The sequence below is a fragment of the Aythya ferina genome (genome assembly GCF_964211825.1).
Source record: "Aythya ferina genome assembly, chromosome: 14".
NCBI classification, from domain to species: Eukaryota; Metazoa; Chordata; class Aves; order Anseriformes; family Anatidae; genus Aythya; species Aythya ferina.
In genome coordinates, this window is record NC_140312.1 from 17176 (window position 1) to 42794 (window position 25619).

Consider the following 25619-nt stretch of genomic DNA (forward strand, 5'->3'; position numbering starts at 1 on the left):
TGAGTGAACAGTGAACTTCAACTTTAATGGATAGCTCAGTCGCCTTTTATCTAGTTCGAACATAATCAACTCATACATATTGCAAAAACTAAGCTCAGGATTGACTAACACTTTCCTATCTTGTCAGTTAGTTCCTCCCTCTTTTAGCTACTGTCCCGCCTTAGGGACTTTCCCAACCACACAAGGGCATCGTGTCCTTGGGCCTGATTGGTTCTCAACCGGCTGCGCACGTGCCCAGGCTCATATGAGTTGAGTACGGTACCTCCCCTAGCCCATGACCTCCTAACTGCTCAACATCCACGTGTCCTACCTCACTTAACCATTCCTCCACAATTCCCCCATTTTTATTTTGTGATACAAATACCTTCTCTGTGAGTTGCTCTAGTTTCTTAGTTAGGCAGTTAAAGGTTACATATGCAGCAATTATAATCAATATAATTATAAGTAGAAAGCAAAGTCCCTCTTTAACTAACAAAACCCGTCCACCCATGTTCCCCAAAACAGATTTAAGCCAACCTTCAAACCAACTATCTTGTACTACAATTTTTTGTGTATGATCCCTTAACCATTTCAACTGGTCGTGAATTGACTGACCATGGTCGGAAAGATTAAAGCAACACATTCCTTCTACATCTTCACACCCATGTCCCTGAGCCAAGAACAAGAAATCAATAGCGGCCCTATTTTGCAGCACAGCGTGCCTTAGGCTTTCCGTGTCTTGCGACATTTCAGAAAGAACTTGGGTGGTTACATTTGACTGTTTAACAGCCCAACAAGCAAGCTTATTTATGCTAGCCAAAGCGTGTGCAGTTCCTACAGTCAGAAAAAGATCCATTAAGCAGAGTAATACGGGCAGAGTATGGTGCTAACATTTCACTCAGTTCCTTTGGATCCCCTATCGGGACCCCAAACAAGCATGTTCTGAAAGGGTACATAACATAACACAACTTAACCCTAATAACACTACAATTACTGTAAGCACTTAACGGTAACACAATTAATAGTAAGTAACACAACTTAGTAGTAACACACTTAAACCTAATCACTTGATGGTGATCAAAGGCTGTTCTTGATAGTCGTCGAGGTGTCACAGCCCACGTCATTGTCAGAATGATTATCAGGAACCTCTTCCTGGTCGTCTTCGGCGTGTGCAGATTCTAAAGCTGCTTCAGTCCACTTTGCAGTGATCCACTGGGTACCTGTTTCTGGCACCACTTCAAAATCTCTATAACATTTTATAACATTTTTGCAAGTAACTCTTTAACCACATTTATCACAATACTACATGCAATGATGATTGACACCACAGTGAACAAAATCCTTAATCCCTCTTTGATTAATCCCAGTAACCATCTATGCATTGTTTCAATTATATCAGTGAACCATTGATTGAAAGGATTGATACCATATTGACTCTTTCTCACGTGCTCTTTCAAGAAAGTAATGGATTTGTGAATTGACTCATTACGATCAAAAAGTTTTAAACAGTACGTTCCCTTAAGTTTCTCCAAGTGGCTACTTCGCACAATGACTCCATACTTGTGAAACATGATTTTGCTCGACCAGTACTAATTTCCTATGATTTCAGCCTGCACTATGGCAATAAATGCGCTCTCACTAACACAGTACACAGCACACTCACACACCCAGAGGCCTCTGGCACATCTCACTCTCAATCATACCACAACCTCAATCATACCACACGAATATAATTTAGAATGATAAGCAAACAAACAAGTATTGCCTCTCATTGTGTTCCTCATGAAGTGACTTGCAACACTTTGTTTTAAAACCTTACCCTTACACAAATACTTTCAACACAAAATACCTGGACATTTAAAAATAACACATACAATTAATAACACTCCAGTTAGTATCCCTTTTTCATTGCAAGGTAAACCTCTTATAAAAAGAATGCCAGAGAGAAGCAGCACAGCCGCCGCTGCTTCCATGGTTACATCAGACAGGCTGCAGGGTCCTGATGTCCGTCCCTCTGCTCTGTGCCGACTCGCCACATGGTGAGGGTCAGCTGCCGTTCGATTCCGCGGAACTCCGAGCGCAGCACTGCTCGTGGCGGTGACTGAGGGGGGGGGAGGCTCCCACTGCCCCGTAGCCCCCTGAGGCAGCGTTATCGTTCTCACTGAAGGCAGCAGTGGGCAATCCCCAGCTCCAACACTTCCCGGCAATCCCAGTCGCTCTGTAGCGGCAGTAGCGACTCTCTGCTCAGCCTGATGTATAACTAAGGCGTTAGTGACTGCTCTCCAAGGCTTCAATAATTTTTTAGCAGCCTTATTTTCATTAATAACTTCATCAAACAATTTGTCCCCAAATTTACGCCACTCTGTTTGTTCAAAAACTGTATCAGGATTGATAAAACAACCCTGCATTACTCCATATGCTAATAATCCTGGTAAATCCTTTTTGCAGTCTATATCTGAAGTGCTCCGCTTTTCTAAAAAGCATTCGAGCAAAGCATACGCCGATGTCTCTCCATACCTTTATATACGTCGGTTGCAGCCTTTGCAAAGACCTCGGCGGCGCTTCTCCGGCGGGACCCTTTATAGGCTCATCCCGGGTGCGGGGACTCCCTTCCACCTTCCGAGCTGCGGGTGCGGGGACTCCAAGTTTTCGTCCCTTTCACCTTTCAGACCTCGGCGACGCGTGACCGGCGGGATCCTCTCCCGGGTGCGGGGACTCCACGTCCCTTTCACCTTCCCGACACGGGTGAGGGGATTCTTGTCCCTTCCACCTCCTGGGCTGCGTTGCAGGACCGGTTCCTCCCTTATTCCGTCCAACCGTGGCCCAGGATCACCGCCAGCAGTATCCAAATCCCGTTCAGATCGGTCCCTGTTCGGGCGCTATTTGTTGTCGACGGAAGGAAGACAGACACTCAATATGAGTGAACAGTGAACTTCAACTTTAATGGATAGCTCAGTCGCCTTTTATCTAGTTCGAACATAATCAACTCATACATATTGCAAAAACTAAGCTCAGGATTGGCTAACACTTTCCTATCTTGTCAGTTAGTTCCTCCCTCTTTTAGCTACTGTCCCGCCTTAAAGACTTTCCCAACCACACAAGGGCATCGTGTCCTTGGGCCTGATTGGTTCTCAACCGGCTGCGCACGTGCCCAGGCTCATATGAGTTGAGTACGGTACCTCCCTAGCCCATGACCTCCTAACTGCTCAACATCCACGTGTCCTACCTCACTTAACCATTCCTCCACAACAATCCCCATGCTTTTGCTACAGCTTTGAATATTAAAAGGACAAAATGACCAAGCAAATAGCTGATTTTTTTTTTTTTTCATCTGGAATTAGCTCAAGCTTTTATTTACATAGAAAGAAAAGTCTAGGAGCAGAACTGATTACATGCCAAAAAAGAATTCAATTCCATTCCACTCGCAGGAAAAATCACTTACTTCAGTAAGCTGAGAACCAAAAGGCTATGCTGATGTGTTAAAACACATTACAGGACACTGGGTCCAGGCCCTCCGCTGCACCCACTTAAAATCCATCCCTACACTCACCAAGGTGCAACCCCAACCCAAACACAAACGCAGCATTTCAGCTTCAACACAGTTTTGGGAACTGGTAGAAAGGACACCTCATCCTCAGCAAGGTGTGCTCAGGCTACACAGTACAGGGCTTTGGGCACCTCTTTGCCTACCAAAGAAGACAGCCATCAGCACCTGCTTTGTTCCGATCCTAAAGGCTAACATCACAGCCCACGTTGCCTGGGACACCTGATAAACAGAAGAGAAAGCAGCCATACCGTTTTCAAGCCGTCCCTGCAGGTATCGCTCCTCGATGATCTGCAACCTCTTCTCAAATCCTCAACCGCTTCTGTGGAGAGCCTGCCATGGCACCTGCAAAGCAAGATGGATACCCTTCGCAGTCACCTTGTGCTACTTGGCAGTTCTGCTCCAATCCAGCTCACAAACAGCCCGCCCTTCTCGTGCTGATCTTCAGAGTGCAGCTTGGCCCCACTCAGCCTGTGCAACACACCTGCAAAAGAAAAAGAAAAGCATAGGCTGAAGCAGCATCCAAAGACACAGCACAGATAGGACAGTTACTCTCATCTGCTCCCTTACCTCTGCTCCCTCACCTGCCCTCGAGGCAGGTGCTTCCATCTGCTCTCTTAGGCCAGCTACAACACACCCCTGAAATATAAACAGGATTTTTACTGTACTTTGTGCAGTTAAGTAACTGCAGTGACAACTGCACCCCTAAAGTACCTGCTACATCTGTTCATCGCTCACCTTGCCGAAAGCAGCTATGCTCAAGTCCCGCGTTGTACACTGTTTCACCTTAAACAAATGAGAACAGTCGCAAGATAATCATTCAGCGGCCAGCATTAGCACCCATCCCTCAACAACACAAAGGGACCCCATTTACAATATTATAATTTCTAAACAGAAGCCCCTTGCCTCAGCACCTCAGAAGTAGATCAAGCCAGTCACCGAGCTGCCTACCGAGTGCTGGACAGTTCCAGAAGGAGCTCTTTTCTATGACAGGTTCCTCCTAAGTTTTACGCTGTACTGGGGGACAGGATAGAAATAAAAATAAAAATTTCAAAACCCCTTATCTGTAAGCTTTCAATATTCAACAGACCTCCTCAAGCACACCATTCAAGCACTATGCGAGCAGCTGCTCACAAGCAGATATACTCTCCCCCCCCACACACATCTGCCAAACACCACAGAGATGACTTTGCCAGCTGCCCTTCAGTACGTGCCCAGAGGTAGACCGGATGCCTTTGCCAAAACACTCCCGACAATGTATTAGCACACCCATGCACTACCACGTTAGCTGTCATCACTAACTGCCAGGCAGGACAGCTCCAGACCAAACACATACACACACAGCCACGCCACAAACACTACAAACAAAACACACAACACAAGGCGCAAGAAAAAGTGACCCCCGGAGGGAAGCCCTATGGCAACAGCAAGTCAGAACAGGTGCTCTGCACCAGACCCAAGGAGAGACTCAAATGTCACGACACGCGACTGGAAGCAACTGCCAGAACTGGGATGATGGAGGCCGAAAAAGCCTGCCTTCAAGACAAGAGACCAGAAGGATGGGGACTGAAAACCCCATAAGACGATGCTTAGGAAATCAATTCCCAACAAGAGCTCCTGATGCGGCCCAGATGACTTCTGCAAGAGTGAGGATGGAAACAGACGCGATCTCAAACCGAATATGATGCACAAGACCTGAAACAGACCTGCTCTTTAAGCAGTGACTGCAACACAAGAAGTGCTCTGATCAGAGTCACGATGACAAAACATGCATTGAGGCCCTTCAGCACCACTACCAAGTCCCCTGTCTGGTCAGTCCAGTGTCAAAAGCTAGGAGGATATCAAGACCCGAGAAGCACAGAACAGACATCGCAGAAGCAACACAAGACAGACAAACAGAAGGAAACTGTCCTGCCTGGCGCACGCACTCACGCTACAAAATAATCCCGCTGCTTCTATTAGCCTGGTGACCCAGCCACAAGCAGCCTGAACGTGACCCAGCCTGAACCACCCTCACCGTGGAACCAAGTCTAGTCAGCCAGCTGGCTCCATGCTGCTCTGACTCCCAGCTCCCATTAGCCACCCCAGATATGCAAATACCAGGTGCCCCCCAGCTTAGCTCTCAGGTTGCTGCATGGTAAAGTCCCTCCGCTTCAAGAAACGCACAGGCACTGATTGTCATCTTAGTCAATTGCCAGGCTCATCATCAGCTGCAAAAACAGAGTACCAGCATTCACTAGGACGCCAGCCCCATTGCTCACCTTCTCCACAATGCTGACCACTACTGATGCAACATACGATTGTGCTCACGTGTTCCTCTCCGAGTCCAAGCTCCAACAGTGCAGCCAGTATCATCCACACCACCTGGGAAAACAAAGGGATTAAATGATCGTTGCGTTCAAAACACGTCACCCAATGGTGTTTTTTTTTTTGTTATTGTTGTTTTTTTGTGTGTGTGTGTGTGTTTCCTTTATTTATTTTTTTTTTTTTTGGTCTGCTTTACCTTAACAGCATGCAGAGTGCAAACAAGAAAACTGGGGTGTTTCTAGAAGCAACAATCCCCATGCTTTTGCTGTAGCTTTGAATATTAAAAGGACAATACGACCCAGCAAGTAACTGGAACTTTCTTACCTGGAATTAGCTCAAACTTTTCTTCACATTGAAAGAAAAATCTAGGAGCAGAACACATTATACACCAACAAAATTAATTCCATTTCATCCCCAGAAAAAAAAAAAAAAATCACATACTCTCATCCCCTCCTGTACCTCAGCCGCTTGCCTACCCCACGTGGCACACGCTTCCATCTGTTCTCTTTACCCACTTATAGCACCTCTAAAAGACAAACTGGAATTTTACTCTATTGGCTGTAGGAAAATAACTGCAGTGACAACCGCGCCCCAAAAACAACAGTTACCTCTGCTCACCACGCACCAGAGTCACTGCAGAGGCAGCTCGGGTCAAGACGTCCTGCACTGCGCACTGCGTTTCAGCCTGAACAAAAGGAAAAACACAGGCAGAAGATAAACATTCAGCTGACAGCAGTAGCACCCATCCCTCAACAACAAAAGGGACCCCATCTTTAGTTTTATCCTTTCAAAACAGCAGGCCACTTGCCTCTGTACCTGCAAATTAGGTCCAAGCTTGAAAGGAGCGGCCAGCATCACCCACGCCACCTGGGAACACAAAAGGACACAATGACCACTGTGCTTGCAAGCAACCACCTGCCACACTGCTCCTCTATCCCACACAGCCTCACCTCGGACCCTCACAGGGAAACACCTGAGCGTCTTCCCTTCGCTTCGGATAAGGGATGACCAGGCTGACAACACTCACCTTCCCTCAGTGCTTCGTGACAGGAGGATTTCCCTTCCCTGTCCACGACTGCACAAAGCACCTGCAGACACAAGAGAAACGCACACTCTGAGGTACTTCAGAGCTACAGCATACCTGCTGCAATACCTCTCTCTTCCCAGCTCCTGTACTTCAGCTGCTCACCAGCTCTAACTCAGATTCTTCGCTCACAGTGCCACAGCAAACTCTGCCTGGGCCACACAACACACACTACACAAGCTACAATGGCTAAGACACACAAACTGGAACATTCCCACCCAATAATCAATCGCGTCGCATAGGAAGGCTGCCGCACACTCCTAGAAACCAAACCTACCAGTCCTGAGCAGCTCCCCACCTCCTCCTGCCAACCACGCTCAGCACACACACTATTTGCCCCTCAAAAAATAAAAGCTTAGAATATACACACACACAAAAAAAACCACTATCTGAGATCCATAAATGCCAAAAAGACGTGCACGCACAGCAGCCCCTGCAGAGGTAATCACAGACTTACCCTTTGCAGAGGAAAGAGCAGACTCTGATACAACCCTGCTCAGGCTCTTGGTAATGCTGCATCTAAACTGCCAAGCCACATGTAGCATGAAATGAAGCTGGTTTTAGTCCTCTGGAAAATTACACAAGTAGGTTTATACATCTAGAGATTAAAATATAGCTCAAAAAAAGAAGAGCATCCCACCATCAAAAAAAAAAAAAAAAAAAAGAGCCAGCAACCTCTACTAAATATTCCTCTGTTAAGTGAATTCCAAGCACTTAGAAATCCGGAAATCCATAGACTCCAGCCTGCCTAGAGAACCCTGCAACTGACTGAAGGAAAACAAAACACTTACCCCAAAGAGCAGCCCAGGCAGAAGGAGCTCTCTGATGTCATGCCTGGGGCTCATATACCATTTGGCCCCGCCCAATATCCAAACCCTATCACCTGGAAAAGGGGAGGGACAAAGCACAAGGAAGTAGGAGCAGAGCAGGAGGAGCAGTAGCTGTTTTTTTTTTGTTGTTTGTTTTGTTTGTTTATTTGTGTTTTTTTTTTTTTTAAATCTGCTTTACCTGAACATCATGCAGAGAACAGACAAGAGACCTGGGGTGTTTCTAGAAGCAACAATCCCCATGCTTTTGCTGCAGCTTTTAATATTAAAAGGACAACACGACCAGTCAAGTAACTGGAACTTTTTCAAATGGAATTACGTCAAACACATTCATTATCACTTGCAAAAACAGAGAACCAGCAATCACTAGCATGCCAGAGTGTTGTTGACGGAAGGAAGACAGGGACACTCAATATGAGTGATATGATCAGCAAGCTTCGATTTATTGGATAGCTCAGACGCCTTTTATTCCTTAACATATAATTAGCTCATACATATTACAAAAGTTAAGCTCATGATTGGTCCCCCTACGTCCTTATCTTATCAGCTTCTTCCTCATCCTTTCGACCGAAATAACACAGTCGGTACTTTCCCAAACCGCCAACGGATATTGCGTCCTTGTGTCTGATTGGCTCAGACAAGTTGTGTGCGATGTTTGTCCAACTCGTAAAGATTCAGCTGTTTTATGTCTACGTGACCTATCTCAGTTAACCATCCCTCTACAATTCCCCCGTTTTTATTTTGGACTACTAATACCTTTTCTGTGACTTGTTCAAGCTTCTTAGTTAAGCAACCAAAAATTATTCGCGCAGCTATTTTTATCAATATAACTATAAGCAGAAAGCGAAATCCCTCTTTGATTAGACTCACTAACCAGTTAGACAGACCCCCAAAGATGGACTGCAACCAATTGTCAAGCCAACTAGGTTGTACTGTAATTTTCTTTGTGTGCTGCATCAACCATTTCAACTGGTCATGAATCGATTGACCATGATCTGAAAGATTGAAACAACACATTCCTTCAAAATCTTCACATCCATATCCTTGCGCTAAAAGCAAAAAATCAATTGCAGCCCTATTTTGTAACACAACATGCCTAAGACTATCCATATCTTGTGCCATTTCAGTAATAATTTCAGTTGTTACATTTGATTGCTTAACAGCCCAACAAGCAAGCTTATTAATGCTAGCCAAAACATGTGCAGTTCCCACTGCTGGAACTAATGAAGCAAATATTCTCTCAGCAGCGCCCCATAATTCTACACCATCATCACAGTCAGAACCTAAAGTCTTAAGAGCTCGTTTGGATCTCTGCGACAAGCTCTGGTTCCGGAGACTGTATAAGTCCGGGGCGAACAATGTGAGTCGCCCTAGATAACATGGACCCCCAAACGCGTTGGCAGGTATTCCTTGCCATGCACGATCCCCGCAAATCAAAAACATGCCAGGTGGCAGAGCCTTTGCAGTGTCATTATTCCACATCGGATTGTTATTAGATTTTGCTTCAGCTCCCAAAGCCCCCAGTCCTTGACTCCATACTTGTGAAATATGATTTTGCTCGACCGATCGCAACTAGTCCTGCTAGTTGCTTACAATCGACTCCCCATTTTTCTAAAAAGCACTGTAATGAATCTAGGGCTACGTCGTCCTTCATTTTCCTATGATTTTTTTGCCGGCACTAATTTCCTATGATTTCAGCCTGCACTATGGCAACCTGCACTATGGCAATAAGCACGCTCTCACTAACACAGTACATAGCACACTCGCACACACACAGCACAATTGCACACCCAGAGGCCTCTGGCACATCTCAATCTCAATCATACCACAACCTCAATCATACCACGAGAATATAATTTAGAATGATAAGCAAACAATACGTGCGGCCAATATAATTTAGAATCATAACCCAACAAATAAGTATTGTCTCTCATTGTGTTCCTCGTGAAGTGACTTGCAACACTTTGTTTTAAAACCTTACCCTTACACAAATACTTTCAACACAAAATACCTGGACATTTAAGAATAACACATACAATTATTAACACTTCAGTTAGTATTCCTCCAACAGCTGAAAACATACTGTTTGTCTGCAGCTTCAGGAGATCTTTGCTCCTGTGGTGAGCAGCTGAGAGTGGAGTCCCCTCCGAGCAAAAACGCTCAGGGTGCACCTAGGGGCGTCCACGCTGCAGCCGATCCCCGCAGCCGAGCAGTGTCTCCTCAAGTCTGCCGGTGGTCATTTGGCAGTGTAATCTGCATCTCTGCACTCCTGCCCCGCAATAGAGCTAAGTCGTCATTACTAATCCATAGAATGTGGCAACCCCAAGGAATCTTATCCAGAAACATAGTTATAACACCGATCTGGGCACGAATAGTCTTTTTTGCATTGCAAGATAAACCTCTTATAAAATGAATGCCAGAGAGAAGCAGCACAGCCGCCGCTGCTTCCATGGTTACATCTGACAGTCTGCAGGGTCCTGATGTCCACCCCTCTGCTCTGTGCCGACTCACCACACAGTGAGGGTCAGCTGCCGTTGTCCACTGATGCCTCTGGTCTACTGTAGCAACTCGATCTCGGATATCCCGCATCGCACCGCGATTACTTCAATTTCCCGCGTCCCTCCGCAATTCCTTTTTACAGTCTATACCCTGCGTGCTCTGCTTTTCTAAAAAGCACTTGAGCAGATCATACGTCGCTTGTCTCTCCATACCTTTGTTTACGTCAGCGCTGTTGCAGCCTTTGCAAGACCTCGGCGACGCGTGGCCGGCGGGACCCTCTATAGGTGCTCCCGGGTGCGAGGATTCAGCATTTTCGTCCCTTCCACCTCCTGAGCTGCATTGCAGGACCTGTTTCCTTCCCTTATTCCGTCGATCCGTGGCTCGCAGGTTCACCGCCAGCGGGGTCCCTGTTCAGGCGCCATTTGTTGTCGACAGAAGGAAGACAGGGACACTCACTATGAGTGATCAGCAAGCTTCGATTTATTGGATAGCTCAGACGCCTTTTATTCCTTAACATATAATTAGCTCATACATATTACAAAAGTTAAGCTCATGATTGGTCCCCCTACGTCCTTATCTTATCAGCTTCTTCCTCATCCTTTCGACCGAAATAACACAGTCGGTACTTTCCCAAACCGCCGACGGATATTGCGTCCTTGTGTCTGATTGGCTCAGACAAGTTGTGTGCGATGTTTGTCCAACTCGTGAAGATTCAGCTGTTTTATGTCTACGTGACCTATCTCAGTTAACCATCCCTCTACACCAGATCTAATACCCACCTCCTGCACAACACTCGCTACTACTGATGCAACATACAGTTGTGCAATACCTCTCTGTTCCCAACTCCTTTATCTCACCTGCTCAGTAGCTCCACCTGAGAAATGGGCCCGGGCGGCGCGGCGCCGAAATGGGCCCGGGCGGCGCCGCGCCGAAATGGGCCCCAACAGACTTATTCTTTAGACATGAAGCAGGTGACCCTGCTCAGTCTCTTGGCAGTACTGCACTTATGCGGTCAAGAAACCGTACCCCACGGTTTCCCAAAAACAACGTACCTGGCAACCCCTCATAAACATACCTCAAATATGTGAATTCCATGCACATAAAGCCTAGAAGGCTTTATGGTCTAACGACTCGACAGACAGCAAACACACAGGCAAAAGCTCCAGAAATACAATAAACTGTCCCTAAACCTGAAACAGAATACCCCTTACATGCCCACTGCTGCCATTTTCAGATACACGCTCACACAGGGAGCTTCAATGATACATTTCTCCTAAACCCTGCTACATCACTTTGCCACCAAGGTTGTGACTTTGATAAGATTTGACATAAAGGCAAAGACTCACAAAAAAAAACGTAATTCTGCAAAAATCATAAGGGACCCAGAAACACAAAGCAAACACACAAAATAACATCGCCATACTATCCGTAAAACTGCTGTAATAACTACTCACCTGAGGAAGAGCTGCATGCAATACAGGCACCTACTACTTAGATTGCTTTACAATGACAGATCCTGCCAGTTGCCACCTCAAAAAGATAGGAGTACTGGTTTCTACTTGAAAACGCATCAGTCCATAGACTGACCCACCTAAAGAACCCTCCAAACAACTGAAGGAAAACCAAAGCACTTACCCCAAAGTGCAGCCCAGGCAGAAGGAGCTCTCTCATGGCATACCTGCAACTCAGTTACCATTAGGTCCCACCTGGAACCTGAAGCCAATCACCTGGGAAAGTGCAAGGGGAAAGCACAAAAAAGCAGAAAGAGGAGGAGCAGCAGCTGTGGTTTTATTAACTTCTTTATATGGCTTAGCTCAACAGCATGCAGAGCGCAGACAAGAGAACTGGGGTGTTTCTAGAAACAAAAATCCCCATGCTTTTGCTACAGCTTTGAATATTGAAAGGAAAATACAAACAAGCAAGTAAATCTTTTTTTTTTTTTCCACCTGGAATTACCTCAATCTTTCATTTACAAAGAAAAATCTAGGAGCAGAATAGATTACATGCCAAAAGAAGAATTCGATTCCATTCCACTCGCAGGAGAAATCACTTACTTCAGCAGGCTATCTGAGAACCAAAAGGCTATGCTGATGTGTTAAAACACACTACAGGACACTGGGGCCAGGCCCTCCGCTGCACCCACTTAAAACCCATCCCTACACTCACCAAGGTGTAACCCCAACCCAAACACAGACACAGCATTTCAGCCTCAACACAGTTTCCAGAACTGCTGGAAAGCAAGCTTCATCCTCAGCGAGGCATGCCCAGGCTACACAGGACAGGGCTGCGGGCACCTCTTTGCCTACCGAAGAAGACCGCCATCAGCACCTGCTTTGTTCCGATCCTAAAGGCTAACATCACAGCCCACGTCGCCTGGGACACCTGATAAACAGAAGAGAAAGCAGCCATACCGTTTTCAAGCCGTCCCTGCACGTGTCGCTCCTCGATGATCTGCAACCTCTTCTCAAATCCTCAACCGCTTCTGTGGAGAGCCTGCCATGGCACCTGCAAAGCAAGACCCTTCGCAGTCACCTCGTGCTACTTGGCAGTTCTGCTCCAATCCAGCTCACAAACAGCCCGCCCTTCCCGTGCTGCTCTTCAGAGTGCAGCTTGGCCCCACTCAGCCTGTGCGACACACCTGTGAAACAAAAAGAAAAGCATAGGCTGAAGCAGCATCCAAAGACACAGCACAGATAGGACAGTTACTCTCATCTGCTCCCTAACCTCTGCCCCCTCACCTGCCCTCGAGGCAGATGCTTCCATCTGCTCTCTTAGGCCAGCTACAACACACCTCTGAAATATAAACAGGATTTTTACTGTACTTTGTGCAGTTAAGTAACTGCAGTGACAACTGCATCACTAAAGTACCTGCTACATCTGCTCATCGCTCACCTTGCTAAAAGAAGCTGTGGTCAAGTCCTGTGTTGTACACTGTGTTTCAGCTTTAGCAAATGAAAACGGTCACAAGATAATCATTCAGCTGCCAGCATTAGCACCCATCCCTCAACAACAGAAGGGACCCCATTTACAAATTATCGTTTCAAAACAGCAGCCCCCTTACCTCAGCACCTCAGAAGTAGATCAAGCCAGTCACCGAGCTGCCTACCGAGTGCTGGACAGTTCCAGAGGGAGCTCTTTCCTGTGAGCAGTTCCTACTAAGGTACACACTCTACTGGGGACAGGAAAGATATAAAAATAAAAGTTTCAAAACCCCGTATCTGTAAGCTTTCATGATTCAACAGTGCACTGTTCAAGCATTATGGGAGCAGCTGCTCGCAAGCAGCTCAACTCTGCCAAATCCACATCTACCAACCTCCAGAGATGACTGTGCCAGCTGCCCGTCAGTACGCGCCCAGAGGCAGACCGGATGTCTTTGCCAATACAGTCCGGACAATGTATTAGCACACCCATGCACTGCCACGTTAGCTGTCGTCACTAACTGCCAGGCAGGACAGCTTCAGTACTTTGTGCAGTTAAGTAACTGCAGTGACAACTGCACCACTAAAGTAACTGCTAGATCTGCTCATCGCTCACCTTGCTAAAAGAAGCTGCGGTCAAGTCCTGTGTTGTACACTGTGTTTCAGCTTTAGCAAATGAAAACGGTCACAAGATAATCGTTCAGCTGCCAGCATTAGCACCCATCCCTCAACAACACAAAGGGACACCGTTTACAATATTATCATTTCAAAACAGAAGCCCCCATACCTCAGCACACCTCAGAAGTAGACCAAGCCAGTCACCGAGCTGCCTACGGAGCGCTGAACAGTTCCGGAAGAAGCTCTTTCCTGCGACAGGTTCCTCCAAAGGTTTACACTGTACTGGGGACAGGAGAGAAATAAAAACAAAACTTTCAAAACCCCATATCTGTAAGCTTTCAAGATTCGACAGACCTCCTCAAGCACACCATTCAAGCACTATGCGAGCAGCTGCTCACAAGCAGATATACTCTCCCCCCCCCAACATCTGACAAACAACACTGAGATGACTGTGCCTGCTGCCCTTCAGTACGTGCCCAGATGCAGACCGGATGTCTTCGCCAAAACAGTCCAGACAATGTATTAACACACCCATGCACTGCCATGTTAGCTGTCATCACTAACTGCCAGGCAGGACAGCTCCAGACCAAACACATACACACACAGCCACGCCACAAACACTACAAACAAAACACACAACACAAGGCGCAAGAAAAAGTGACCCCCGGAGGGAAGCCCTATGGCAACAGCAAGTCACAACAGGTGCTCTGCACCAGACCCTAGAGGAGACTCAAATGTCACGACACGCGACTGGAAGCAACTGCCAGAACTGGGATGATGGAGGCCTAAAAAGCCTGCCTTCAAGGCAAGAGACCAGAAGGATGGGGACTGAAAACCCCATAAGATGACGCTTAGGAAATCAATTCCCAAGCAGGAGCTCCTGATGCGGCCCAGATGACTTCTGCAAGAGTGAGGATGGAAACAGACGCCATCTCAAACCGAATACGATGCACGAGACCTGAAACAGAACTGCATTTCAAGCAGCGACTGCAAGACAAGAAGTGCTCGGATCAGAGCCACGATGACAAAACAAGCACTGAGGCCCTTCAGCACCGCTACCAAGTCACCTGTCTGGTCAGTCCAGTGTCAAAAGCTAGGAGGATATCAAGACCCGAGAAGCACAGAACAGACGCTGCAGAAGCAACACTACAAGACAGACGAACAGAAGGAAACTGTCCTGCCTGGCGCACGCACTCACGCTACAAAATAATCCCGCTGCTTCTATTAGCCTGGTGACCCAGCCACAAGCAGCCTGAACGTGACCCAGCCTGAACCACCCTCACCGTGGCACCAAGTCTAGTCAGCCAGCAGGCACCATGCTCCTCTGGCTCCCAGCTCCCATTAGCCACCCCAGATATGCAAATACCAGGTGCCCCCCAACTTAGCTCTCAGGTTGCTGAATGGTAAATTCCCTCCGCCTCAAGAAATGCACAGGCACTGGTCGTCATCTTAGGCAATTGCCAGGCTCATCATCAGCTGCAAAAAAAGAGTACCAGCATTCACTAGCATGCCGGTCATGATGCCCACCTTCTCCACAATGCTGACTACTGCTGATGCAACATACAACTATGCTCACCTGTTCCTCTCCAAATCCAAGCTCCAACAGTGCAACCAGTATCATCCACACCACCTGGGAAAACAAAGGGATTAAATGATCGTTGCGTTCACAACACATCACCCAATGGTGGTTTTTTTTTGTTATTGTTGTTTTTTGTGTGTGTTTGTGTTTCCTTTTTTTTTTTTTTTTTTTTGTCTGCTTTAGCTCAACAGCATGCAGAGTGCAAACAAGAAAACTGGGGTGTTTCTAGAAGCAACAATCCCCATGCTTTTGCTGCAGCTTTGAATATTAAAAGGACAATACGACCCAGCAAGTAACTGGAACTTTCTTACCTGGAATTAGCTCAAACTTTTCTTCACATTGAAAGAAAAATCTAGGAGCAGAACACATTATACACCAACAAAATTGAGTCCATTTCATCCCCAGAAAAAAAATCACATACTCTCATCCCCTCCTGTACCTCAGCCGCTTGCCTACCCCACGTGGCACACGCTTCCATCTGTTCTCTTTACCCACTTATAGCACCTCTAAAAGACAAACTGGAATTTTACTCTATTGGCTGTAGGAAAATAACTGCAGTGACAACCGCGCCCCAAAAACAACAGTTACCTCTGCTCACCACGCACCAGAGTCACTGCAGAGGCAGCTCGGGTCAAGACGTCCTGCACTGCGCACTGCGTTTCAGCCTGAACAAAAGGAAAAACACAGGCAGAAGATAAACATTCAGCTGACAGCAGTAGCACCCATCCCTCAACAACAAAAGGGACCCCATCTTTAGTTTTATCCTTTCAAAACAGCAGGCCACTTGCCTCTGTACCTGCAAATTAGGTCCAAGCTTGAAAGGAGCGGCCAGCATCACCCACGCCACCTGGGAACACAAAAGGACACAATGACCACTGTGCTTGCAAGCAACCACCTGCCACACTGCTCCTCTATCCCACACAGCCTCACCTCGGACCCTCACAGGGAAACACCTGAGCGTCTTCCCTTCGCTTCGGATAAGGGATGACCAGGCTGACAACACTCACCTTCCCTCAGTGCTTCGTGACAGGAGGATTTCCCTTCCCTGTCCACAACTGCACAAAGCACCTGTAGAGGCGAGAGAAAAGCACACTCTGAGGCACCTCAAAACCACAGCGTACCTGCTGCAATACCTCTCTCTTCCCAGTTCCTTTACTTCAGTTGCTCAACAGCTCTAACTCAGATTCCTCGCTCACAGCGCCACAGCAAATTCTGCCCGGGCCACACAACATACGCTACACAAGCTACATTGCTTAGGACACACAAGCTGGAACGTTCCCGCCCAACAATCAGTCGCATCGCACCGGATGGATGCCGCATACTCCTAGAAACCAAACCTACCAGTCCTGAGCAGCTCCCAACCTCCACCTGCCTACTACGTTCAGCACACTAACTGTTTACCCCTCAGAAAACCAGAAACTTAGAACATACACACACACAAACAACAAAAAAAAAACACAACTCCACAAACGCCAAAAAGACATGCACACACAGCAACCCCGGCAGCAGTAATCACAGACTTACCCTTTGCAGATGAAAAAGGGGACTCTGATACAACCCTGCTCAGTCTCTTGGTAATGCTGCATCTACGCTGCCAAGCCACATATTGCACGTAATCAAGCTGGTGTAACTCTCCAGGGGACTAAAACAAGTGGTTTTAAACATGCAGAGATTAAAATACATCTCAAAAACAGGAGAATATGCGGCCATCCTAAAAAAAAGTGAGCCAGCAGCCTCTACTAAATATCCCTCTAATTCAAGCACTTAGAGATCTAGAATTCCAACCACTTAGAAATCCAGAAATCCATAGACTCCAGCCTGCCTAGAGAACCCTGCAACTGACTGAAGGAAACACAAAGCACTTACCCCCAAAGAGCAGCCCAGGCAGAAGGAGCACTCTGATGCCATGCCTGGGGCTCATATACCTTTTGGCCCCGCCCAGCACCCAAACCCAATCACCTGGGAAAGGGGAGGGGCAAAGCACAAGAAAGTAGAAATAGAGCAAGAGAAGTAGCTGTTTTTCTTTTTGTTTCTTTTTTAAAATAAACTTTATCTCAAAAGCATGCAGAGAGCAGACCAAATATCTGCAGTGATTCTAGAAGCAAAAACCGCTTTTGGCTTTTTCTGCAGGTTTTAATATTGAATTGACAATATCACCAAGCTAATAACTGAAACTTTTTGAACTAGAATTACTTTAAACAGGCTCATCCCCATCTGTAAACACAGAGAACCAGCATTCACTACCATGCAAGCCCTAATACCCATGTCCTGCACAACGCACACTACAACTAATGCAACATACCATTGTGCAATACTTCTCTGTTCCCGGTTCCTTTACCTCACCTGCTCAGTAGCTCCACCTGAGTAATGGGCCCGGGCGGCGCCGCGCCGAAATGGGCCCGGGCGGCGCCGCGCCGAAATGGGCCCGGGCGGCGCCGCGCCGAAATGGGCCCGGGCGGCGCCGCGCCGAAATGGGCCCGGGCGGCGCCGCGCCGAAATGGGCCCGGGCGGCGCCGCGCCGAAATGGGCCCGGGCGGCGCCGCGCCGAAATGGGCCCGGGCGGCGCCGCGCCGAAATGGGCCCGGGCGGCGCCGCGCCGAAATGGGCCCGGGCGGCGCCGCGCCGAAATGGGCCCGGGCGGCGCCGCGCCGAAATGGGCCCGGGCGGCGCCGCGCCGAAATGGGCCCGGGCGGCGCCGCGCCGAAATGGGCCCGGGCGGCGCCGCGCCGAAATGGGCCCGGGCGGCGCCGCGCCGAAATGGGCCCGGGCGGCGCCGCGCCGAAATGGGCCCGGGCGGCGCCGCGCCGAAATGGGCCCGGGCGGCGCCGCGCCGAAATGGGCCCGGGCGGCGCCGCGCCGAAATGGGCCCGGGCGGCGCCGCGCCGAAATGGGCCCGGGCGGCGCCGCGCCGAAATGGGCCCGGGCGGCGCCGCGCCGAAATGGGCCCGGGCGGCGCCGCGCCGAAATGGGCCCGGGCGGCGCCGCGCCGAAATGGGCCCGGGCGGCGCCGCGCCGAAATGGGCCCGGGCGGCGCCGCGCCGAAATGGGCCCGGGCGGCGCCGCGCCGAAATGGGCCCGGGCGGCGCCGCGCCGAAATGGGCCCGGGCGGCGCCGCGCCGAAATGGGCCCGGGCGGCGCCGCGCCGAAATGGGCCCGGGCGGCGCCGCGCCGAAATGGGCCCGGGCGGCGCCGCGCCGAAATGGGCCCGGGCGGCGCCGCGCCGAAATGGGCCCGGGCGGCGCCGCGCCGAAATGGGCCCGGGCGGCGCCGCGCCGAAATGGGCCCGGGCGGCGCCGCGCCGAAATGGGCCCGGGCGGCGCCGCGCCGAAATGGGCCCGGGCGGCGCCGCGCCGAAATGGGCCCGGGCGGCGCCGCGCCGAAATGGGCCCGGGCGGCGCCGCGCCGAAATGGGCCCGGGCGGCGCCGCGCCGAAATGGGCCCGGGCGGCGCCGCGCCGAAATGGGCCCGGGCGGCGCCGCGCCGAAATGGGCCCGGGCGGCGCCGCGCCGAAATGGGCCCGGGCGGCGCCGCGCCGAAATGGGCCCCAACAGACTTATTCTTTAGACATGAAGCAGGTGACCCTGCTCAGTCTCTAGGCACTACTGCACTTATGCGGTCAAGAAACATTACCCCACGGTTTCCCAAAAACAACGTACCTGGCAACCCCTCATAAACATACCTCAAATATGTGAATTCCATGCACATAAAGCCTAGAAGGCTTTATGGTCTAAAGACTCGACAGACAGCAAACACACAGGCAAAAGCTCCAGAAATATAACAAACTGTCCCTAAACCTGAAACAGAATACCCCTTACATGCCCAATGCTGCCATTTTCAGATACATGCTCACACAAGGAGCCTCCATGATACATTTCTCCTTAACCACGCTCCATCACTTTGCCACCAAGGTTGTGACTTTGATAAGATTTGACATATAGGCAAAGTCTCACAAAAAGCCCCGTAATTCTGCAAAAATCATAAGGGACCCAGAAACACAAAACAAACACACAAAGTAACCTCACCATACTATCCATAAAACTGATATAACAACTACTCACCTGAGGAAGAGCTGCATGCAATACAGGCACCTACTACTAGATTGCTTTACAATGACAGATCCTACCGGTTGCCACCTCAAAAAGATAGGAGTACTGGTTTCTACTTGAAAATGCATCAGTCCATAGACTCTGACCCACCTAACGAACCCTCCACACAACTGAAGGAAAACCAAAGCACTTACCCCAAAGTGCAGCCCAAGCAGAAGGAGCTCTCTGTTGGTATACCTGCAACTCAGTTACTATTAGGTCCAACCTGGAACCTGAAGCCAATCACCTGGGAAAGGGGAGGGGCAAAGCACAAAAAAAAGCAGAAAGAGGAGGAGCAGCAGCTGTGGTTTTATTAACTTACTTATAAGGCTTAGCTCAACAGCATGCAGAGGGCAGACAGGAGAACTGGGGTGTTTCTAGAAGCAACAATCCCCATGCTTTCGCTGCAGCTTTGAATGTTGGAAGGACATTACCACCAAGCAAGTAACTGAAGCTTTTCCTGCTGGAATTAACTCAAACTTTTATTTATGTAGAAAGAAAAATCTAGGAGCAGAATAGATTACACGCCAAAAAAAAGTCAATTCCATTCCACTCACAGGAAAAATCACTTACATCAGCAGGCTATCTGAGAACTAAAAGGCTATGCTGATGGGTCAAAACACACTACAGGACACTGGGGCCAGGCCCTCCGCTGCACCCACTTAAAACCCATCCCTACACTCACCAAGGTGCAACCCCAACCCAAACACAGACGCAGCATTTCAGCCTCAACAGAGTTTTGGGAACTGATAGAAAGGACGCCTCATCCTCAGGGAGGCATGCTCAACCTACACAGGACAGGGCTTCGGGCAACTCTTTGCCTACCAAAGACGACCGCCATCAGCACCTGCTTTGTTCAGATTCTAAAGACTAACATCACAGCCCACATTGCCTGGGATACCTGATAAACAGAAGAGAAAGCGACCATACCATTTTCAAGCCATCCCTGCACATGTCACTCCTCAATGATCTGCAACTTCTTCTCAAATCCTCAACCACTTCTGTGGAGAGCCTGCCATGGCACCTGCAAAGCAAGATGGATACCCTTCGCAGTCACCTCGTGCTACTTGGCAGTTCTGCTCCAATCCAGCTCACAAACAGCCCGCCCTTCTCGTGCTGCTCTTCAGAGTGCAGCTTGGCCCCACTCAGCCTGTGCGACACACCTGTGAAACAAAAAGAAAAGCATAGGCTGAAGCAGCATCCAAAGACACAGCACAGATAGGACAGTTACTCTCATCTGCTCCCTTACTGCTTCCCCCTCACCTGCCCTCGACGAAGATGCTTCCATCTGCTCTCTTAAGCCAGCTACAACACACCTCTAAAATATAAACAGGATTTTTACTGTACTTTGTGCAGTTAAGTAACTGCAGTGACAACTGCACCACTAAAGTAACTGCTAGATCTGCTCATCGCTCACCTTGCTAAAAGAAGCTGTGGTCAAGTCCCGTGTTGTACACTGTGTTTCAGCTTTAAGAACTGAAAACAGTCACAAGATAATCATTCAGCTGCCAGCATTAGCACCCATCCCTCAACAACACAAAGAACCCCATTTACAATATTATAATTTCTAAACAGCAGCCCCCTTGCCTCAGCACCTCAGAAGTAGATCAAGCCAGTCACCGAGCTGCCTACGGAGCGCTGAACAGTTCCGGAAGGAGCTCTTTCCTGCGACAGGTTCCTCCAAAGTTTTACACTCTACTGGGGACAGGAGAGAAATAAAAATAAAACTTTCAAAAACCCCATATCTGTAAGCTTTCAAGATTCGACAGACCTCCTCAAGCACACCATTCAAGCACTATGCAAACAGCTGCTCACAAGCAGATATACTCTCCCCCCCCCCAACATCTGACAAACAACACTGAGATGACTGTGCCTGCTGCCCTTCAGTACGTGCCCAGAGGCAGACCGGATGTCTTTGCCAAAACAGTCCAGACAATGTATTAGTACACCCATGCACTGCCACGTTAGCTGTCATCACTAACTGCCAGGCAGGACAGCTCCAGACCAAACACATACACACACAGCCACGCCACAAACACTACAAATAAAACACACAACACAAGGCGCAAGAAAAAGTGACCCCCGGAGGGAAGCCCTATGGCAACAGCAAGTCAGAACAGGTGCTTTGCACCAGACCCAAGGAGAGACTCAAATGTCACGACACGCGACTGGAAGCAACTGCCAGAACTGGGATGATGGAGGCCTAAAAAGCCTGCCTTCAAGACAACAGACCAGAAGGATGGGGACTGAAAACCCCATAAGATGACGCTTAGGAATTCAATTCCCAAGCAAGAGCTCCTGATGCGGCCCAGATGACTTCTGCAAGAGTGAGGATGGAAACAGACGCGATCTCAAACCGAATATGATGCACAAGACCTGAAACAGAACTGCACTTCAAGCAGTGACTGCAACACAAGAAGTGCTCGGATCAGAGTCATGATGACAAAACAAGCACTGAGGCCCTTCAGCACCGCTACCAAGTCACCTGTCTGGTCAGTCCAGTGTCAAAAGCTAGAAGGATATCAAGACCTAAGAAGCACAGAACAGACATTGCAGAAGCAGCACTACAAGACAGACGAACAGAAGGAAACTGTCCTGCCTGGCTCACCCACTCACGCTACAAAATAATCCCGCTGCTTCTATTAGCCTGGTGACCCAGCCACAAGCAGCCTGAACGTGACCCAGCCTGAACCACCCTCACCGTGGAACCAAGTCTAGTCAGCCAGCAGGCACCATGCTCCTCTGGCTCCCAGCTCCCATTAGCCACCCCAGATACGCAAATACCAGGTGACCCCCAACTTAGCTCTCAGGCTGTTGCATGGTATAGTCCCTCCGCCTCAAGAAATGCACAGGCACTGATCGTCATCTTAGGCAATGGCCAGGCTCATCATCAGCTGCAAAAACAGAGTAACAGCATTCACTAGCACGCTGGCCCCATTGCTCACCTTCTCCACAATGCTGACTACTGCTGATGCAACATACAACTATGCTCACCTGTTCCTCTCCAAATCCAAGCTCCAACAGTGCAACCAGTATCATCCACACCACCTGGGAAAACAAAGGGATTAAATGATCATTGCGTTCACAACACATCACCCAATTGTGTTTTTTTTTTTGTTATTGTTGTTTTTTTTTGTGTGTGTGTGTTTCCTTTATTTATTTATTTTTTAGTCTGCTTTAGCTCAACAGCATGCAGAGTGCAAACAAGAAAACCGGGGTGTTTCTAGAAACAACAATCCCCATGCTTTTGCTGCAGCTTTGAATATTAAAAGGACAATACGACCCAGCAAGTAACTGGAACTTTCTTACCTGGAATTAGCTCAAACTTTTCTTCACATTGAAAGAAAAATCTAGGAGCAGAACACATTATACACCAACAAAATTGATTCCATTTCATCCCCAGAAAAAAATCACATACTCTCATCCCCTCCTGTACCTCAGCCACTTGCCTATCCCACGTGGCACATGCTTCCATCTGTTCTCTTTACCCACTTACAGCACCTCTAAAAGGCAAACTGGAATTTTACTCTATTGGATGTAGGAAAATAACTGCAGTGAGAACTGCGCCCCAAAAACAACAGTTACCTCTGCTCATCGCACACCAGAGTCACTGCAGAGGCAGCTCGGGTCAAGACGTCCTGCACTGCGCACTGCGTTTCACCCTGAACAAAGGCAAAACACAGGCAGAAGATAAACATTCAGCTGACAGCAGTAGCACCCATCCCTCAACAACAAAAGGGACCCCATCTTTAGTTTTATCCTTTCAAAACAGCAGGCCACTTGCCTTGGTACCTGCAAATTAGGTCCAAGCTTGCAAGGAACGGCCAGCATCACCCACGCCACCTGGGAACACAAAAGGACACAATGACCACTGTGCTTGCAAGCAACCACCTGCCACACTGCTCCTCTATCCCACACAGCCTCACCTCGGACCCTCACAGGGAAACACCTGAGCGTCTTCCCTTCGCTTCGGATAAGGGATGACCAGGCTGACAACACTCACCTTCCCTCAGTGCTTCGTGACATGAGGATTTCCCTTTCCTGTCCACGACTGCACAAAGCACCTGTAGAGACAAGAAAAAAACACACTCTGAGGCACCTCGCAACCGAAGTGTACCTGCTGCAATACCTCTCTCTTCCCAGCTCCTGTAGTTCAGCTGCTCAACAGCTCTAACTCAGATTCTTCGCTCACAGCACCACAGGAAACTCTGCCCGGGCCACACAATACACGCTACACAAGCTACATTGCTTAGGACACACAAGCTGGAACGTTCCCGCCCAACAATCAGTCGCATCACACAGGAAGGATGCCGCATACTCCTAGAAACCAAACCTACCAGTCCTGAGCAGCTCCCATCCTCCTCCTGCCTACCACGTTCAGGACACTGTTTACCCCTCAGAAAACCAGAAACATAGAACATACACACACACAAACAAAACAAAAAGAACAGAGCTCCACAAATGCCAAAAAGACACGCACACACAGCAACCCCGGCAGGAGTAATCACAGACTTCCCCTTTGCAGATGAAAAAGGGGACTCTGATACAACCCTGCTCAGTCTCTTGGTAATGCTGCATCTACGCTGCCAAGCCACATATTGCATGTAATCAAGCTGGTGTAACTCTCCAGGGGACTAAAACAAGTGGTTTTAAACATGTAGAGTTTAAAATATAGGTCAAAAACAGGAGAATATGCGGCCATCCTAAAAAAAAGTGAGCCAGCAGCCTCTACTAAATATCCCTCTAATTCAAGCACTTAGAGATCTAGAATTCCAACCACTTAGAAATCCAGAAATCCATAGACTCCAGCCTGCCTAGAGAACCCTGCAACTGACTGAAGGAAACACAAAGCACTGACCCCAAAGAGCAGCCCAGGCAGAAGGAGCACTCTGATGCCATGCCTGGGGCTCATATACCTTTTGGCCCCGCCCAGCACCCAAACCAAATCACCTGGGAAATGGGAGGGGCAAAGCACAAGAAAGTAGAAATAGAGCAAGAGAAGTGGCTGTTTTTCTTTTTCTTTCTTTTTTAAAAACAACTTTATCTCAAAAGCATGCAGAGAGCAGCCCAAATATTTGCAGTGATTTTAGAAGCAAAAATCGCCTTTGGCTTTTTCTGCAGGTTTTAATTTTGAATTGACAATATCACCAAGCTAATAACTGAAACTTTTTGAACTGGAATTACTTTAAACAGGCTCATCCCCATCTGTAAACGCAGAGAACCAGCATTCATTACCATGCAAGCCCTAAAACCCACCTCCTGCACAAAGCACACTACAACTAATGCAACATACAGTTGTGCAATACCACTCTGTTCCCAACTCCTTTATCTCACCTGCTCAGTAGCTCCACCTGAGTAATGGGCCCGGGCAGCGCCGCGCCGAAACGGGCCCCAACAGACTTATTCTTTAGACATGAAGCAGGTGACCCTGCTCAGTCTCTTGGCAGTACTGCACTTATGCGGTCAAGGAACCATGCTCAACTGTTTCCTAAATACAACTACCTAGCAACAGCTCATAAACATACTTCTAATATGTCAATTCAAGGACATCAAGACTAGAAGGCTGCAAGGTCTAAAGACTCAACTGACAGCAAAACCACAGGCAAAAGCTCCAGAAATACAATAAACTGTCCCTAAACCTGAAACAGAATACCCCTTACATGCCCACTGCTACCATTTTCAGATAATCGCTCACACAGGGAGCTTCAATGATACATTTCTCCTAAACCATGCTCCATCACTTTGCCACCAAGGTTGTGACTTTGATATGATTTGACATAAAGGCAAAGACTCACAGAAAACCCCGTAATTCTGCAAAAATCATAAGGGACCCAGAAACACAAAGCAAACACACAAAGTAACATCACCATACTATCCGTAACACTGCTATAACTACTACTCACCTGAGGAAGAGCTGCATGCAATACAGGCACCTACTACTAGATTGCTTTACAATGACAGATCCTGCCAGTTGCCACCTCAAAAAGATAGGAGTACTGGTTTCTACTTGAAAATGCATCAGTCCATAGACTGACCCACCTAAAGAACCCTCCAAACAACTGAAGGAAAACCAAAGCACTTACCCCAAAGTGCAGCCCAGGCAGAAGGAGCTCTCTCATGGCATACCTGCAACTCAGTTACCATTAGGTCCCACCTGGAACCTGAAGCCAATCACCTGG

General features: G+C 48.5%; 3 long non-coding RNA genes across 8 annotated transcripts in view; 1 reads left to right on the plus strand and 2 right to left on the minus strand.

Moving 5' to 3' along the window:
• The window catches only part of LOC311444238, a 26355-nt gene continuing 736 nt past the window's right edge, over positions 1-25619 (minus strand). The window contains exons 1-12 of one of the 6 annotated variants that reach the window (XR_014697769.1): positions 13302-13662; positions 13133-13182; positions 12965-13033; positions 12652-12745; positions 10453-10647; positions 7372-7482; positions 6858-6918; positions 6647-6697; positions 6439-6515; positions 6155-6195; positions 5822-5887; positions 4483-5733 (exon numbers count right to left, since the gene is read on the minus strand). This is a non-coding gene — a long non-coding RNA (uncharacterized lncRNA). Of the gene's footprint in view, positions 2859-4482; positions 5734-5821; positions 5888-6154; positions 6196-6438; positions 6516-6646; positions 6698-6857; positions 6919-7371; positions 7483-7705; positions 7799-10452; positions 10648-11097; positions 11138-11875; positions 11969-12651; positions 12746-12964; positions 13034-13132; positions 13183-13301; positions 13663-19638; positions 19688-25619 lie in introns of those variants that run through there. The other 5 variants (XR_014697768.1, XR_014697770.1, XR_014697771.1 and 2 more) reach the window with 5 other exon arrangements.
• Positions 14351-25619, minus strand: part of LOC311444239 — a 15616-nt gene continuing 4347 nt past the window's right edge. The window contains exons 3-8 of the long non-coding RNA XR_014697773.1: positions 23444-23504; positions 16152-16202; positions 15944-16020; positions 15667-15707; positions 15353-15406; positions 14351-15252 (exon numbers count right to left, since the gene is read on the minus strand). This is a non-coding gene — a long non-coding RNA (uncharacterized lncRNA). The remainder of the gene's footprint in view (positions 15253-15352; positions 15407-15666; positions 15708-15943; positions 16021-16151; positions 16203-23443; positions 23505-25619) is intronic.
• The window catches only part of LOC311444240, a 6193-nt gene continuing 324 nt past the window's right edge, over positions 19751-25619 (plus strand). Inside the window, exon 1 of the long non-coding RNA XR_014697774.1 lies at positions 19751-19977. This is a non-coding gene — a long non-coding RNA (uncharacterized lncRNA). The remainder of the gene's footprint in view (positions 19978-25619) is intronic.